The sequence below is a fragment of the Zootermopsis nevadensis genome, unplaced genomic scaffold (genome assembly GCF_977971745.1).
Source record: "Zootermopsis nevadensis isolate Lab colony 2312 unplaced genomic scaffold, Znev_1.0 Znev_ptg000003l, whole genome shotgun sequence".
Taxonomy (NCBI): domain Eukaryota; kingdom Metazoa; phylum Arthropoda; class Insecta; order Blattodea; family Termopsidae; genus Zootermopsis; species Zootermopsis nevadensis.
In genome coordinates this window covers 7,105,635-7,121,137 of record NW_028259135.1, presented here as the reverse complement: position 1 = coordinate 7,121,137, position 15,503 = coordinate 7,105,635, and the positions used below count along the sequence as shown (strand labels likewise).

At 37.7% G+C, this 15,503-nt stretch overlaps 1 long non-coding RNA gene across 1 annotated transcript in view; it reads left to right on the top strand.

The window, feature by feature from the left end:
* LOC110827832 (uncharacterized) overlaps window positions 1-11,114 on the top strand; it is a 72,384-nt gene extending 61,270 nt beyond the window's left edge. Inside the window, exons 2-3 of the long non-coding RNA XR_002542480.2 lie at window positions 8,435-8,546; window positions 10,718-11,114. This is a non-coding gene — a long non-coding RNA (uncharacterized LOC110827832). The remainder of the gene's footprint in view (window positions 1-8,434; window positions 8,547-10,717) is intronic.
* Window positions 11,115-15,503: the final 4,389 nt, after the last annotated feature.

Here is a 15,503-nt window from a genome sequence, read left to right as displayed (position 1 = left end):
TACTGTTAATTATTTTTAATAAATTAATGAATTGATATATTACCATTATTATATTGTACATTTATATATTTAGTTTTATGTTTGTGTATTGTTATATTTATTTTTAGTGCTTGGCTGTTATTATTCTCTTTTGGCTGTTGCCAAGCACTCTAATAAATAAATAAATGAATTAATTATTATTATTATTATTATTTTTATAACAGTCAGCCATTTGACTCTACCCATAGCCAGCTTAATCAAATTCACATCCTCACATTCTAAACGTAATCGATAATATTGTTTGAGATGGACGATATATGGCAGAATAATTACGAACAGTAAACTACAAACAACAATGAAGACCTATTTTAATGTTCTACTCCGTAAAAATTGGGAAATAAGATTTTGAATTTCAGAGTTCTCTTACAAGCTGAATTTCGAACCAAAGATCCCCCGAATATAAACCACTGCACCCCACAATGCTTATAGGTTCTTCTAGTCATAGAAGGCGACTAAGTAAACATCAGACAACAAATATGAACTTAATTAGTAAGCACACACCGAAATTGATACACATGTATGATTTTAATTACACGATGAATAATAAACATAAAGTTAATTAGTAACCGTGGAGGAGAATTGATACACGCCTATGTAAAGTCCTCTACTGACAAAATTAAATATATTTATATACAGACCACTCGTGTATTTAGCATTACGTAAGAAGTAAGACACAATTTTCTTCTGTTGTCTGTCATTAATTGCTTCCAAAGCAATTATGCTCATGGTATCACTACGTTCAGTGCCAGTCCTAATAAAATTATAAATAAAGATCGGGTCTTAATGTATCGTGGTTCAAAGTCGTGATTCTTGATAGCACAAACATGGCGACCAAGAGTTTCTGAGTCTCAAGATACGCCATTGAAATATTGTATACAAACAGACCTCGGAAATTATGAGACACTTATTAAGGTAACTTTAGACAGGGTAAAATAAAATGCAAGTCGCGTGAAACGTAGGTAAATTTTCCTTTCCATATCATCGCGATAACTTGTGAAAATATATCATGAGCCTTCGGTGGACTAGTAGTTATCGCGCTTGCCATTGGACCCAAGGTTCGCGGGTTGAAACCCGGTCGAGGTCGATGGATTTTTATTGGTGATAAAAATCCGTAGCACAACTTCCTTCGGAGGGGTCATTTCTCATCCAAGTCTCTCCTAATTCTCTACTAGATGGCTCGAGCAGACAAATTAGGATTGAGTAGGAATTGTGCAGAGGCAATGGGCTTGTCACTCATTGTTCACTGATGCACACTTCCCATTAGGGAAGAGGCCATTCTCGTACTTGAGCTGTAGCGCCATTGGATGGATATATCATAAGCGCTGCTAAAATAATATGTGAAATATTATTTTGGCGTTAACAATTACAAACATTGTGACGAAGTTAATTTTTATGGTTGTATTTGACATTGTATATGGAGGACATCTGTAGTTCGTGCTAGCGTTACCAGGCAAATCAAAGTTAAGGATTTAAAGTCGGCATTTATTTCTGTATTCTTGCAGAATCTGCACTGGGAATTTCTACATGTAATAATAAGTCAAAAGGTGAAGTCGTAGTTTCTTCAAATTCAATTAAAATTTTGGTAGGGAAACCTCAAGATGCCCTGTGTGAGACAAAAGCATCTTAGTTTATTATTTGACTCAGAGAGTTTTATGTAAAATTGCTAGAATACGGACCACAAACGACTGTGTAATTTCTATAACAGTTTGCTAGCTCGTATGAGCTGAGGGGCCGAAGGTGCTGAGGAAAAAATTGTTACGTGACAGAGACAAACTGACATGACGATGAAGACATTTGCCCAGTCTGTTGTTTAATACGGAGAATTACGATTTGTGATGTTTAGAGAGTATGCTGTTTTTATGGTGATAAAATGATGAAAAATGAAATGGATTGGATGAGGGAAAAGTTTAAAATGCATAAAAAAAATTATCCTGAGAACCTAAATTGAAGGGTCTATTTGAAAAAACCTAATAGTATATTTTAGTTTGATAATAAAATTGACCTTGAATATATTGAGAGGAATCGGTTGCCTCGGGCTAGATGCTAGGAATGACCATTTTTAGTACGGTAATGAACTTTAGGTTAAATTAAAAATGGGTAATTTCTTGATCAGTGTCTATCGGCTTCTCTACAAAGACGAGTTAGTTCTCGATGATGCGCTGAGAACGAACCACCTTGTAGACAGCCTGTGAACTGCAGAAGATAACCACGAATACAGTTTAAGATGAAACTGGTCCTTGTATCGCGTTTTAATTTAGCAGCTGGTGAGTTTAATTATGGGGCTTACAACTCATTACGTAACACAAGTAAGGAAACGCATATCAGCTCGGAAGCGTGTGCAGCTGGGGCATCCTGTCCCTCGACCAATCGTTAATTAATTTTGGGTTCAAGTTGCCCATTTATCCAACTGAATGGCACGTAACGTTGAGACCTGTGGCGATTAATCGAAGCGTCTTACAGTTTTCATTACGAAAGGGAGAAACCTCGCTGTTTTTAAGTTCCAAGACCTAATGGCGCAAGGGCAGGAAGTGGAAGGAAATGAGTAGTCAGCTTCACGCTGTGGTCGCTTTAACCCCGGTACCCATTGGATAGGAAACCGGACAAGCCTGAGTTTCGGTCGGAAATCACGGTGGCGAAGCCAGAAACCTCGTCTCTTCTCTGAGTGTAATCCCAGCAACCGGCTAGTGATCAATCACTTTGCTGACTGAATTATCTCGAATGCACGGTTAAAGGATACATCGATACCAGAGAGACGTGAAATTTAATTTGACTGTAAATGCGTGTTGGGGAAAAATCACTTGAGAGGTGTAGTCGTTGACGGAACATTCACTATAAAATGGATCTTACAGAGACTGTGAATATGTAAATGTATTGGACTTGATTATGATAAGGGTTCAGTGCTTGGATTTATTGCTGATGATTACGGAATTTATGGTCCTATGGAAGCTATTATTATGTCATTCAACTGAATATGTTTGTTAAGGGGAGGTCAAATGCCCCGGATCTAGTTAATATTGTTAGATGTTTATTATGGAATGATTCAGGAGTAGTGAGAAGCTACATGAGGTGAGGAGGTGGGGCTTAAACAGGAAATAAATACTTAAAAGGATGTTAAGGAAGTAGGATGTAATATGTGGAATTGGCAGAACGTGATAAAAAGAGACTTGGAGTAAATGAGTTATGCTTAGTGATGTTACAACAATCAAAACTAATACGTACGAGAAATATTAAATATTTTTGAACTGAAGTACAAGACAAGATATAAACAGAACTGGACTGGTGATTATTCAAACAATGAAAAGTGAATTAAAAATTGGAACAATTACATGAGTGCAATACAAGATGAAGAAAACAACAGTTCCTAATATTTAGCGTTAATTCGTTTATTTAATTATATGTTACCTGCCTTTCAGTAAAACGTTCCGGTCTCAAAATACTACCTAATTTATTCATTTAAAGTGAAAGTTTGTTAAGATTAATATGTAAATGTCTTCAAATAAATCAACTCCGCTTGCTTCATTCTGTAATGGTGATGTACAGTTTTGGTAAATTGTACGTCGTTAAAGGAGCAGGTGTTCGTAACCAGAGTTACAGACTTTCTCTCTCTGCTGATGGCGTGCGTAGACAGAAACGAGATGGCTGGCACTGAGGTGTAAGATGTGAATACATATCCAGAGACACCTAGCGGAGGTCACAATTCCAGGCCACGCCTGTCATAACACTCCTTCTCCACTTGGTTGTTCTTCAGCCCGTCAAGTATCCTCCCCACTAAATGAACGCAGAATGCAAATTACCTTAACAGTCACAGATTAGATTCGCTGGCTTCCTCCAACTTAGAAGTAAATTACGTAATTGAAGAGCGATTTTCCGAAACAAGTCAAGTAAATTTTAAACAGGGTCCTGAGGAGAATATTTAGACCCAAAAGTAATGAATTATTAGGAGAGCGGAGAAAGTTGCATAATGAGGAGCTTCATATTTATATTTCTCGCCAAATATAATTAGACTGGTCACGTCAATAGAATGGGATGGGCAGGGCATGTAGCCCGCATGGAAGAGATTAGGAATGCATACAGGGTTTTGTTGGGCAAATCATAAGAAAAGAGATCACTAGGAAGACGTAGAAGTAGGTGGGAGGATAATATTAAAATAGATCTTAGAGAAATAGGATGGGGTAGTATGGACTGGATTAGTCTGGCTCAGGATAGGTTCATGTGAACACGATAATAAGCCTTCGGGTTTCATAAAATGTTGGGAACTTCTTGAGTGGCTAAGCGACTGTTGACTTCTCAAGAAGTACTCGACTCCATGCAGTAAATACTAAGTAAGTTTATCCCAGTAATTTGTTGTTACCATAAAGGGAATAATTATCCAGCCTTGTCATGTTCTGTTTAATATGTACGTCCAACAGCAATTTCAATGTTGCTGGTATTTCATACTTACAGATTTTCGTCAATTCACCAATTTTGAATATTTTGAATTTCCGTACCGCTGACCGTCAGTGCGCATGCGTATGAAAGCCGTGAATAAATTTGTAGAATAAATTAATGCACATTACAGTGGAGTATTTGCTATAGTCTCTAGAGGCAGGTTTAGGTCGGAGGCGTTGTCTTGTTAGCAAAACGCTGTTAATTAATTTGCAATAATGATTCGGTTTATGTTACATTAGATGCATGATGTAGTCAGTATTTTACGTTAATATTCTCATTTCTCTTATATTCTAGAGTCCAAAAAATATCTTACAGCTCTGTGTATGTTTATAACGTGCACTACTTCAGTATTATCCTTGTCCTTTCAAAATGTACCAAGTCTGTTGAGTTGGTGTAGTTGGAACAAACTCAAATGTTTTATTATAAACATTGATAAAGAAGGTACAATGTTTTCGAAATTTAAAAGTGTAGTAATATCGCCAATCTCTAGACAATATTATGGCATTTTTTTAACATGGAAGCTAGTTGAAGGTACATGTTCTCATTTTCTGAAAAATTACTATTTTTACGCAGTTTGTTATGAAAATTTACCCTTAAATTGTGAATCTTTTGAACATTTGTGCCAAAGGGGGGGAAGGGTTGGGTAATCTATTTAATTGCTTCCACCTAAAGAGTTCAAGACAATACAAACCCAGATCCTGCGATTATTCTACAAAGCTGTAGATTACGTTATCAAAAACTATTTTAATATTATTCTCTAACCTACATCAAAGCTTCCGAAGTGTATATTTATTTGATGCTAGCTGGAGACAGTCTTAATGAAATCACCATTTAATCCTAATCTAGTGTGTTAATATTCCATGATAGGGGAGACCAGGGCAGAACGGGGAACTTCATTTTTGGAGCTACGTGGAAGGGACAATAACAAAGACAAACACATGGAGGAACCTTGTGTGGATTTATTGTCTATTTGAAATTTATAATGAGTTATCAGTTTAGTTCTAAGAGTTACAGTTTTTAAATATTAATTTATTTACAAAAATGTAACTTGCCCCATTTTGCCCCGTGCCCGAGGCACATGAGTTATGGGCCCATTTCAAGCAAGACGATCACCGGATCCACCCTTCAATAGACATCGTCACAATACAGGCACTCGTGGTCTTGACGATCCTTTTTTCCACTCGGGGCAAAACGGAATTCCCCATTCTGCCCCGAGTGTACTATTTCAGGTTAGGATTGTCCCACCAAAAATGACATCATGGAAATAAATAAAAATATTGTGTTTAAGACTTTCAAGAAAACACCTTGCAACATTGAACAAAGTGGATATGAATAATGAATAGGTCTTACCTTCACTGGAAGTTGAGAAAAATTTCTAAAATGTAGGAGCAAAATCAAGCATGGGTAATTATTTCAGTAACTGTAACCACAAGATGGCATGACTGGCATGACCCTGTGCTGTATGCTATGGAAATTTCACCCGGTCCCGATAGATCACAACGCATTGCAGACGAAATAAAGCCGACATCCTCTTCTGCCCCGTGGCCCTATTCTGCCCTGGGCTCCCCTACATGAGTTCAATATTTTCCATAGCGTCATAAAACAGAAAACTAACTACAAAATGGACTGGCGTTGTTCCGGAAAATTCATTTGGTGTATGTGTCAGGGGACTGGTACCCAACGCGCGATACCTGCCATTGTCATAAAACAAATACTGAATATTTTATGAGTGACGTGGGAACTCCAGCCTCCCGTTCCAGACCTGGAGGCCGGGTTCTCCAGGCGACAGCCGGACGTGGCCCGGAAGCAGAAAATGGCCAATCGCTCAGACACCAAATATTTTCCACGCCCACCTCCCCGAAAAACAGCGATGTTTGCATCAGAAAGGAACTTGCAGATCAGAGACAAATTCTTGAATTTTCATACAGACTTCTGTGTCCTTAGCGTTCTTTAATTAAGGAATAAATTAAGTCCCTCACCGTCCGACATTATTATACGGGAATTGCGTTGCTATTAGTTTTAAAAGAGGTCGGGCTGTTCCAGAGTAATTCTGGGATAAGTTGAAGCAATCCTACCGGGAATCGAAACTCTGATATCGTTTATGTGGTTGTCTGGATCAGTGTTATCTGCGTGGTGAAAAAAACTTAAAGTGGTTTCAATACCACATCGAACTCCGAATCGCATAATTAAAATTGTGAACTTGTGTGTGTATGAATGTTGGTATGTATGTGTTTATTCGTGTGTCCGTGAATTGTTTATTTTTTGTGAGTTTTTCCCCGCTCTGTGCCTGAGGAAACAATTACAGGAGCACTGTGAGTCAAATATCTTGGACAAACTAGTGATAATCGCGTATTTTCCAATAAAAAATGGTCCTTTGTGCGGAAAATATAATTTTTGTAAATTTTGTTGTGTTATAGTAGCACGTTATTACTTTGAGATTTAAGTAGTCACAGAACAAAAATGGCAAAAATACGAAATTTTTGATGAACTTATAAAGTAGTTTCAGTAAAACAACTTGTGACTGATATAGTCATTCTTTTAAATGGGTCTTACGGCGTTTTAACCGTACTGCTGTGTTTAATAATACAGACTCTAGAGGCGCTCACAACACAGCGTCTCCTTAGGTCAGGTGGAACTTAATTCCTTAAACTAAGCCAATAAGAGAGAGATGTAATCCTGGTATTAATACGACGCTAAGGTCGACTAATTCTTGCAAAGTACATGACTTCGTGTGATTAATTTGTTGTAAGTGGCGGACGTAACCACATAATCAATTTGTCGCTGTGGCAAAGGTTAATTTAATGATCGAGCTTAACAAAGTTACAGCGAAGTTCTTTGCTTGTCTATACCAATCGATCCCCTGTCTCTAAAATTCGTGTCTGTGTGTGTGTGTGTGTGTGTGTGTGTCTTCTATTTTTGTCTCTGTGAATGAAGTCAGGCAGTGGATTTGCAACGTTAGCAAATTTCTGCAACACTACACTTTAATTGGAGCTACAAGAAATTACAGTTCAGCCATTTAATGCTTGCAATAGGATCACGCTGACTGTAATTAACTGAAATTGAAGTCATGGGTCACTAATCACATACGTAATCAATGTGAATGGAACAATAAAAAAGATAGGAAAGGAAAAATGTGAATATGTTTTCAGTTTTTAGAGATGTGTTTTTAATGAAACACTTATAACGCACTTGACACTGATGTTCATGAAATATCCTGTTCTAACAATTATTCGTTCTCATTAAAATTTCAAATTTGTTTTTATTCGTGATGTTTGAGGCTCTCAAAGCAGTGAACATTGATTATGTTAGTCTTCTGGGTTGGAACACCGCGTGGAACTGTATGTAATTACTGACATTTCGGATGATCGTGCTCCCTCCATCTTCAGTCGTACAATTTCACACTGCGTTACAACCCAGAAAACCAATATCACCTATTTTATATGTGTATGATAAACTAATTATATAGAATGTTCAGTAACTTTTAATATTTCCGGATCTTATTAACTGTCGGTCAGAAATATCATACCACCATGGTTCTGATTCTCAACGGCTACAGATATTTGAAATTCAAGAGTCATGTGTCTTACAGCGTCAAAAATCCCGAGACGCTGTTCGTCTCGTTTGTTTACTTTGCATTACTTGCCATGTTTTCAATAAATATCTACGGAATTGAGGTCCGGTGAACGCAGTGGCCAATTCTGCGGACCACAACAACCAATCCATCGGTCGGTGAACAGCTTATTCAGGTACCCCGTTATGTGTCGACTGAAGTGTGCTGTGCTCCATCACGGTTGTCTGGCAAAGAGCGGACTGGCACTACACTTCTTTGATAACCGTCTTCCAAGCTAACTATGATGGTTCTGTTGTACAATAGGCGGGAAACTTTGAGTTCAATAAAAGGTGGGAACATTCTTAATCAACTGAGTAACAGCTTGTTTCTGAAGAAATTGGTTCAATGCCGTTACAGTAGCCGTCACGTTTCAAGGTCACGGAAGGACTTCAGCCCCTTTTCCACGCTGCTGTAGATCACCAGGACAGCGCTGCAGAATTTTGAGCCGTCTTTACTCGCCTCTTCTTAGGTATGCTTTTTGCAACATAATCCGATTTTACTGTGACCTTGAAACATTCAGTTAGTTTGGTAATGGTTATTATAATCTTGAATTACATACTTTTGAGATGTGAATACCCCATCACTCGAAGTTGTATTTGTCAGTAGTGCTGTTAGAAGTGAACCTGTGGGTCCGTTGGTCTGGTTGCAATTTATTCAAAGTTCTGAAACTTCTGCAGATTGCGTCAGAGCGGAAAGCTACCCGGGACACTGCGTTCGGCTCTGCTCACTCGAAATGTGTGTCTTTACAACGAATACAGTAATGCAAACTTTGTGACTAATCTGTAGACATATTGATTTGTCGTGAGGTTAGAATGACAAGTTTCTTGCTGTCAAAATGTTCAATCTTGATAGTTACTCCTCCTTACAGTAGAATGTTCTTGTCAAGAGACTGCCATTGCCATGTGTTGGAAACTGGACAAAATAAAAAATGAATGTAATTTCTGAAAGACAAATGAGGCGCTGTTTTCAATGCAGATTTCTAACTGCAGTGACTTTTTATTGGACGCTTGGCATGACTGATACCAATCACGAAGCTGGTTTCACAGTTTTCGACCAGTCACATTTGGGGTTATAAATATTTTAAAAATACAGAAATGTACCGAAGGACACTCGGATAATAGCAAATGGCTGATAATAAGAAGATTATTGAAAAATAGTGTAAATATCAACTCAGTTTATAACCCAATTTACGATGATTAAAAATAAAATACAATACAGCAAACGAAGAAAAAGTTCATAAACAAAATTAGTATTTAAAATCATCTAATTTTTAAACGAAAGACTTAAATTGTTACAGACATTAGTAATGGGCATTCCTTTGTGAACCTGCTTCCTTTTCTTTGCGGCAAGTTCACACGAACGCCAATAGACAAGTGCGCGCGCTCTCGATAGAATTCAATCTCTCACGTCGCGTAAAACGAAATATCGTATCACCCAAGGACAATAACAGGGAGTAGTATATGTCATCGTGTTACAAATGTTATTTAAAAAATGTTTAATTTTTAAATACGACGCAAGGAATTCATTGTACGTCAAGGTTCTAACGACAAAACATAACGGTAAAGTATTGAATGACTGACTGATAACCTAGATCAGAATCAAATCAAACACTGCCCCCAGTAGCAATGTCAAATTTGGAAGGAAAGAGGCAAGAAATGTTGAAATTATAAAATTCTGAAACTTTAAATTCTTTTTTTCAATTCATCTAAATGGTTAGTTAAAACCTTGTCAATCTGAGTCCACATGGCGTGTTGCGAAGTAAAATTTTCACTGTCCATGTAAATATTTCATCCCTTCAGCATTCGAAGTCCCCAGTTTTACCGCTCGGTATGAATATTCGTTATCCATTGCGCAGAAAGCTCCAGACCCATTCCTCCAGCCCCCATAGGGCAGTTTTAATACGTTTTTTCTTCAAATTCCTTATATCGGTTTGTGTTCCTGTGTTATTATATCTTTTCATAAAGTTGATATTTGTCTTCTGGATTGTAGAGCTGTGCAATCTGGCAGAAGTTTGCCAACGTTTCGGAGGTCCTTAATGTTACCATCATCAAGTCGACTCATCGCCACTAAAAAAACATAAGACGACTGTCTTCGAAATCACCGCCGCCAAAACTTCAAAATTTTGCGTTTTTCGAAAGTAATTAACATCGTAACGAAAGGATTATTATAGATAGTGGTGGATGCAGGAAAAATATGTTGTGGCCTATTTTATGATTTCCCAGATATTCGCTAAGAGGGACTGAAAGAAAATGACAAAGATATCGTTTGGCGGGTTTTCTAACTTCAGCGAACTAGCGAGTAACAATAGAAAGGCGGGCGATATTAAACCTGGACCACAGATGAACTTCTTAAGCTATGTGAATCATACGCATTCAAATTTCGATACGATAACTTTGTTCAGTACGACATTAATTTACAATAAGATGGCTGTCTTCTGGGATGTAGCGCCGTGTATTCTGGTAGAAATTGGCTGACGTTCAGAGGTGCTTACTGTTTGTATCAGCAGAGGCTGTAAGCACTTCTGAAACGTAGGTCAATTCCTGACAGACCACACGGCACATCTCAGAAGACTTCATATTTGTCTCAGCGAGGACCTAAGCTCATGTTGCTAGTTGAATGTTGTATTTTGCTTTATGGCAGCTATCGGGAACAGATGCAGGCACTAATGGACATCCGATATCGCTTTGGCGGTCAAGATACACTTCACTCTGCAGGGGATCTCCTAGAGGCATTACAGTGGAGACGTCGTTTGGCGAAAATAAAATGAAATAAAAGAACTAAGCAAGGACGGATAAAAATGAAGGACTAGTGAAAGAATCAAGGAAGAAACTTAAGGAAATTATAATGAATATAAGGAAGAAGGGAGTTATGTAGGAAATTTCATTGGCTTCTGTAGCGTGAATTTATAATTCTAATTTTAACATTTTGAAATAGTGTTGTTAAGCGGAAACATATCTGAATCAGAAAAAAAGTCAAATTTTGTAGTGAGCAGGTTCTGGTGTACTTTGAAATCACTACTTATCACGAAGGCTGTCAACGTAAAAAATTGTTTTGTATCCCTAACTAATCACTGACAAAAGAAAAATATAATGAATTTAAGTCACATCTGGTTTGTACATTTTTACGCGAACTTATAAAGAGGAAGTAACAATAATACATTAAAATGTTTTAATATTTGTTGAAATACTATTGTTATCGTTCACTTGACGACGTAAGCTGATGTCCTTAAATCTTGATTATTATCTCAATTATTAAATAAATAATCATTATTGCGCACGTCTACAGTGCGATGTTTTATTCCGTGAGTCCCCTGGGGACAAACCGAGGAAAACCACAGATAACATCAATACATACACCTGGTTTCTATTGGACTCACAAACTGCTAATTCTAGACGCAAGTTTTGCCCTTTTATCACTAATTTAATTTATTAAATTTCTCGTTTATTCACATTACAACGCGTTGTTTTTGCGTGATGTGACAAGAACGAATGCATATATGTCTGGTGATGTCTGTCTGCCTGTCGGCATGATTCAAGCCAAGTACCGCTAGACGGATTTGGATGAAATTTGGTATGAACGTTACGTCATTGGTGATTGCCCTAAAACCGCACCTCTCAGTTGTTTAAATTCGGTAACATAAACTTGTCTGACGAACAAATTTGTGGGATGGGATCACATTTAGCACCACTTTTAATGGGGCCATGTAGTAAAAAGTGGTTTATATTCTTATAAAATGCATAATTTATGTGTGTAATTATTTGAAAAATGTAAAATAACAAAATGGCTGCTGCAGGAAAGATAAAAAAAATAATTAGGGAAGGATTCGATACTGTTTGCACTTGCGTACGTGTTTAGTATGTTACCACAGAGATAACGTGCGTTGTGTCACTATTTATTGACGTTTTATAAATATATTAAGAACATGTGATTTGTATATATTTAGAAAGTAAAATTGTCTAAGTAAGTAATTCGGTACGGATTGCATTACTCCAGAATAATTATTAACATTTGTCTTATTTTGTTGATCTGCCTGTGTTCCTTGCTCTGTTTTTTGGTTACAATCGCTCCAATTCAGCCCGCCATGCTAGCCTATTACTCACGCTAGGAAGTTAATTGCTTCATCACCGAATTCAACAGTCTAATATCTCGACGTATTTCATAGAAATTTTTTCCACGACAATTCTGCCGTTCTGAGCTATAATCAAAAGACTGGAGATGATGGTGTTTTGTTTCAATATACACTTTAATCCCTCAAAAGATGGCACTAGTTGCTTGTATATATTTGCGAACTAAGTGAATAATGCCTAGTAATGAACTATGCTCAAAAGCAGCTTTGTGTGCGCTTGTTTCAAGGCTTCTGTACGTACAGAAGTATTCGGAATTATAACGTAGACCTAACATAAGCAACTCCGTGGATCTAATCCTTAGAATAAATTAATTTGTATTACGTGATTTTACAAGTGGATATAAGCAATATATTTTGAAGTTACAGCTACGTACTTTCCTTACGGAAACATAACCTAACAAGCAGTAGAAGTTTGATTTATTACTTATAAATCTGTTCTGTTACTAATGTAGAAGGCTTGAAAAAACCATAATTTATACTTTTCGTTAAATATTAAGAGGGGAATAAAATTAAAAAAAATGTCATGGGCGGGCATATAGCATGCACCGGGACTATGAAACCGAAATTTTAGTTGGGAAATCTAAAGGTAATAGACCACTTGGGTAATATAGGCACAAATGCGATGATAATATTAAAATGTGCCTTAAATTAGATTTAAGTATTTGGGTTAAATGAATCCTAATCAGGTTGCGGTCCAATGGTGGGATCTCATGAACACGGTAGGTAACATAATGGCGAATAATTACTTAATTACCTGAGTGACCATCGATTTCTATAGGAGGATTTTTCTCCGTGGCAGTCAGAACGTCTTTCTTTCAGCCTGTCTTTGCGGCATTCATTAATTTTGTTCCCACTTACTTTACCCCTGTCTCTCTTTCTTCTGCCATTATTTTAATTTTTGTCGTTTCTTTGCCTCTGTCTTCAATCTTGTTTACTGTGTCTCATTTTTCTTCCCTTAATTTTGTTTTTCCTCTGTTCAGTCGTCTTTTCTTTCCCAACTTTTTCTGTTCTGTCCGTCTCTGAGTCTCTCCTCTCCTTACATCCGACTCTCTTTCTGCGTCTCCAGAGACGCCTGCTCTGGCGCGTTGTCGCCATGACGTCACACCGCGTCACGTGACGTCAGGCTCCCAGAGGACGACGTTCTCACCGTGTGGTATTGTCACTGACCACTTTTGGTTCAATCTTCAATGGTTTTCCCGGACGTGTCAGCGACCAAGGAATGAGAGGCCAGATGTTGGCAACGAACAAGAAAAAAGTAGTTGACCTATTTTGTTCTTAAGGAACATGGCGTCTTTAGAAATAAATAATTTAAGATTTGGATTTTAGTCGCCAGTATCATCACGGTCAACAAATGGATTGGTATGAGATGAGTGGGACTTGTAGCACGCATTGGAAGATGACTGGTGCTTTCAAAAAATTATTCCACAAAGCTGAAGGGAAGAGACAACTTAGGAGACAGACGTAGATGTAAGGATAATATTAAAATGTATATTAAAGAAATGGAGTGTGATAATTTCAACCGGATTGCTGTGGTTCTGGATAGAGACCAATGAACGCAGTAATGAACCTTCTGGTTCCGTAAGAGACAGTAGTTTTCTTCAGTAACTGAGCTACTAGGATCTTGTAAACAAAGATTTTGCTACACATAGGAACAAACAGATATTGTAGTGTGTAATCTTGAAGGGCTGGGGAATGACCAAGCTGCTTGCAAAGTTGCAAGCAGAATAATTTCATCTATCATGATGCCTAATAAACGAAATATGATGTTCTAGAAATGCCAAAAATAGTCTATACACAATATACCAGACGGAAAATGAATTTATTTTTCAGGTTGATAAAATCATACCGATTTAAATTAAAATTTAATTTAGTATTTTATTCTAATATATTCCATGATACGTTAAACGAACTAAGTGCAAGCTACAAGCATGATCATCACGCTCAGTAAACACAAAAATCCTTTCTTCGCTCAGAAACAAGTTAACTTTTACTATTTTTTTCCAGTGCTTCAGCGTCGTTCACTAAAACCAGAGAGCCTAATAAAATTGTGCGAGCTTCAGGAGCAAATCCTTCATAAACAAAGGATGGCAACACCGTTTACCAGTCTCCACCTCTAAAGTTCCATAAAACAACCCGATGTCCTTCTAGTTCAATTAGCGCCAAAGACAGTAGGTCGTCTGTCTTGGCTCGTCTCTTCGTCTTGTGGTTGTCCATTGGTCCCGACAAAACTGTCAGTGTGCTCATTAGCTCAATAGCTCTTGGTCTTTCTAAGCGCCGTCATCTCCTCTGGTCCTTACGACTGCGATCTTGGTCTGCGAAACACTAGGCCGTAAAGTAGCCGCCCCACTTGCTGCAGCTGTCGGGAACAGTGTGAACTACACTAGCGCCATCGCTTTAACGGCGTTCTTTTACGGAGGACGAGTGGCTGTTTAAGGAATCAGGAGTTCGTCATGTCTGCGGCTTAAATGTAGCGAAGGTGGATAATCAGTTGCCAGCTACTCACTGCAGAGACCCTGAAAGGCCAGGATTTGCGTCCAAGGCAGCTCATAGGAAGTTCCGCTGGTACAAGATTGTCTCCTACTTCTTCGATTCCACCGGCCAATCATATTCATTCATGTATTATCTAAAGCTTGAACATGGGCCCATTAGGGACTACCTATTTGTCCAAGAAGATAAATGTTTAACGACATGACATAATTTCGCAGAACCTGGATATTAATTCGAAAAAAGACAAACATCCCTTATTTTTCAGTTTTCTATCAATGTTACCAACGTGGACGCTTAAAATTCCTAATCTAAGGCGCGCTTAATTACAAGTTCCTGAAACCCAATGTCATAAAATGACAGCTTCCTTTCACAACCTTTCCAATTCATTATTCACTATCGTCCTCTCATTTGATGCTGTATAGTCTTAGCTACTGAATACCGTCGTTAAATAACCTATAAATAAATGAAGAATTGTTTTTACAAAATGTTTCTAGAACGTACAGTGCAAACCTAACTTACGTGCGAAATTAAAACTAGATATCTAATCGATGCCAATAAGTAATGTAACATTGGGGACAGACATATCAAATTTTGTATGGAAATATGTCATATACATAACTGAAATTATGGTATGATTATTGTTTACATGTGAACAATAATACAAAAGCCAGAGACCAGTCACTAGCGGCTCGTGACCGTGGGATCAAACCAATAACATGTACATCCCCCAGGCTATACCCGTATTAAAAGTGGAAAATTTAGACCTGAGACAAATTAGAGCAAATTCTCTCGCCCAGCGTAAAATCCATTTTT